The following is a 3410-nucleotide window of genomic DNA, read 5'->3' on the forward strand; positions in this document are numbered from 1 at the left end:
ACCAAAGTACATAGATAATACATTGCGTGTGTATATTTAAGAGCATTACATAAAATGACCATACTTTTTTTTTTCGGAATAAACCGCTTCATGCTGCTATCTCTCATTAGCAGACAGTCACTGAAATGGCTCTAAGCAATTGGCCAATGAAATTGATTATTCAAATTAGCTAAGTGAATATGCTAAGCGGCAATGCGCGATCCCGGCCACATGTGCACTGGGACTAAAACATACACGCATGTCTCTCAAGTGTGAAGCTTGTTAAAAAAAATGTGCATGTGCTAAACACTACTCAATCATGCGCCGAGAGTAGTGATCACGTGACTATGTTAGAGACAGAGACAAATACTACTCCTACTGACAGCCTTGCTAAAAGAAAGGAATCATGGGACTAAATATGGAGGTGCGCGCTCCTGAGGGCTAGAGCCATCCGTGAATGGCTTTGCATAATTAGGTAAACGGAGGGAGTGAAAAATAGGGAATTTTTATATTGAGTTTATCAGATTAAAACTTAAAAAAAAAAATAACAACATATAATTAGGAAAATTCATTTTAATATATGTTTGATTAAATAGTTTATTTTTTTCTGAAGGTTTACTGTCCCTTTAAGGGTTGTCATACATTCTATTTATTTATTGAAATGTCCATGTGCCTGTATTTATATAGGCGAATCAACTCGCCAGATAAGAGAAAGATTAAACATAAATCTAATATCAGAACTAACGGCTAGATTTAGAGTTTTGTCGGTAACGACCCACGTATCTAACGCTGGCTTTTTTCTGGCCGCACCTTTAATCTAACTCTGGTATTGAGAGTTCACAGAATGGCTGCGTTAGGCTCCAAAAAGGGAGCGTACAGGCATATTTAACTCCACTGCAGCGTTGCTTACGGATGCGGCCAGCTTCAAAAACGTGCTCGTGCACGATTCCCCCATAGAAAACAATGGGGCTGTTTGAGCTGAAAAAAAAACGTGTTCAGCTCCTAACGCAGCCCCATTGTTTCCTATGGGGAAACACTTCCTACGTCTGCACCTAACACCCTAACATGTACCCCGAGTCTAAACACCCCTAACCTTACACTTATTAACCCCTATTCTGCCGCCCCCGCTATCGCTGACCCCTGCATATTATTTTTAACCCCTAATCTGCTGCTCCGTAAACCGCCGCTACTTACATTATCCCTATGTACCCCTAATCTGCTGCCCCTAACACCGCCGACCCCTATATTATATTTATTAACCCCTAATCTGCCCCCCACAACGTCGCCTCCACCTGCCTACACTTATTAACCCCTAATCTGCCGAGCGAACCGTACCGCTATTATAATAAAGTTATTAACCCCTAATCCGCCTCACTAACCCTATAATAAATAGTATTAACCCCTAATCTGCCCTCCCTAACATCGCCGACACCTAACTTCAAACATTAACCCATAATCTGCCAACTGGAGCTCACCGCTATTCTAATAAATGTATTAACCCCTAAAGCTAAGTCTAACCCTAACACTAACACCCCCCTAAATTAAATATAATTTAAATCTAACGAAATTAATTAACTCTTATTAAATAAATTATTCCTATTTAAAGCTAAATACTTACCTGTAAAATAAATCCTAATATAGCTACAATATAAATTATATTTATATTATAGCTATTTTAGGATTTATATTTATTTTACAGGTAACTTTGTATTTATTTTAACCAGGTACAATAGCTATTAAATAGTTAAGAACTATTTAATAGCTAAAATAGTTAAAATAATTACAAAATTACCTGTAAAATAAATCCTAACCTAAGTTATAATTAAACCTAACACTACCCTATCAATAAATTAATTAAATAAAATACCTACAATTACCTACAATTAAACTTAACACTACACTATCAATAAATTAATTAAATACAATATCTACAAATCAATACAATGAAATAAACTAACTAAAGTACAAAAAATAAAAAAGAACTAAGTTACAAAAAATAAAAAAATATTTACAAACATCAGAAAAATATTACAACAATTTTAAACTAATTACACCTACTCTAAGCCCCCTAATAAAATAACAAAGACCCCCAAAATAAAAAAATGCCCTACCCTATTCTAAATTACTAAAGTTCAAAGCTCTTTTACCTTACCAGCCCTGAACAGGGCCCTTTGCGGGGCATGCCCCAAAGAATTCAGCTCTTTTGCCTGTAAAAAAAACACATACAATACCCCCCCCCAACATTACAACCCACCACCCACATACCCCTAATCTAACCCAAACCCCCCTTAAATAAACCTAACACTAAGCCCCTGAAGATCTTCCTACCTTATCTTCACCATACCAGGTTCACCGATCGATCCAGAAGAGCTCCTCCGATGTCTTGATCCAAGCCCAAGCGGGGGGCTGAAGATGTCCATGATCCGGCTGAAGTCTTCATCCAAGCGGGAGCTGAAGAGGTCCATGATCCGGCTGAAGTCTTCTATCAACGGCATCTTCAATCTTCTTTCTTCCGGATCCATCTTGCAGACCTCCGACGCGGAACATCCTGCTGGCCCGACGGACTACCGACGAATGAAGGCTCCTTTAAGGGACGTCATCCAAGATGGCGTCCCTCGAATTCCGATTGGCTGATAGGATTCTATCAGCCAATCGGAATTAAGGTAGGAAAATTCTGATTGGCTGATGGAATCAGAATTTTCTGATGGAGATAACAGAGTTATATTGGATCCATAAGTTGGAATCTAAGGGTCCAATGGGCATGAATAAGGATTTTGATTTATCCTTTTTTTTTGTAATCCTTAGTGGTAGTATTATTTTTATCCTCAGAAAGTTACTGATATTACTACATAAAAGCATTATTTGATGTTATACAAAAGTATTTCAATATATGGTGTGTTCTATGGGTCTTTTGATTGTTCTATATATATGTACATTTTTGATAAAATATATGCAATATATGTTTTTGTCCACTAGATGGCTAATGTTAGTTGGATATTGTAGGTTTTTTATGACCACTAGGTGGTAGTATATTTTGCATTTACCTGAGAGTTTGTAAACACAGTTGTGTTAATTGTGATGAAGGGGAGGGATTTAAGGTTTATAAGGTGCAATTCTTGCATGTCATGTATACAACACGATTAAGGGGTAACACCCAAAACGTTGTCATCCTATCTTTGTTTGGAGTAGATGTAAATAAATATAGATCTTTTATTATCCCTGAGTGCTGCCATCTGGTTTCTTATATTGCATTATACTTGGGACTTTTTGGTGTGGAGTCCTGGATGGCGTTGTCACCCGTTTGATACACAGGTGCTGGAGAATCTACATTTCTTCAGTCACTGTGATACCCAGACTACCCCTGTCCTCTGTCTCTGTGGGGTAAGTCACAGGCTCCCAGCAGCAAAAATTTATCATACACAAAGACACAA

At 37.7% G+C, this 3410-nt stretch overlaps 1 long non-coding RNA gene across 1 annotated transcript; it reads left to right on the forward strand.

Annotated features, from left to right (window-relative positions):
* The first annotated feature begins 332 nt into the window (after window positions 1-332).
* Window positions 333-3195, forward strand: LOC128648338 (uncharacterized). The gene is made up of 2 exons (XR_008400582.1): window positions 333-454; window positions 2327-3195. It is a non-coding gene; the product is annotated as an uncharacterized LOC128648338 (long non-coding RNA).
* Window positions 3196-3410: the final 215 nt, after the last annotated feature.

Source organism: Bombina bombina, chromosome 2 (assembly GCF_027579735.1).
Source record: "Bombina bombina isolate aBomBom1 chromosome 2, aBomBom1.pri, whole genome shotgun sequence".
Classification (NCBI taxonomy): Eukaryota; Metazoa; Chordata; class Amphibia; order Anura; family Bombinatoridae; genus Bombina; species Bombina bombina.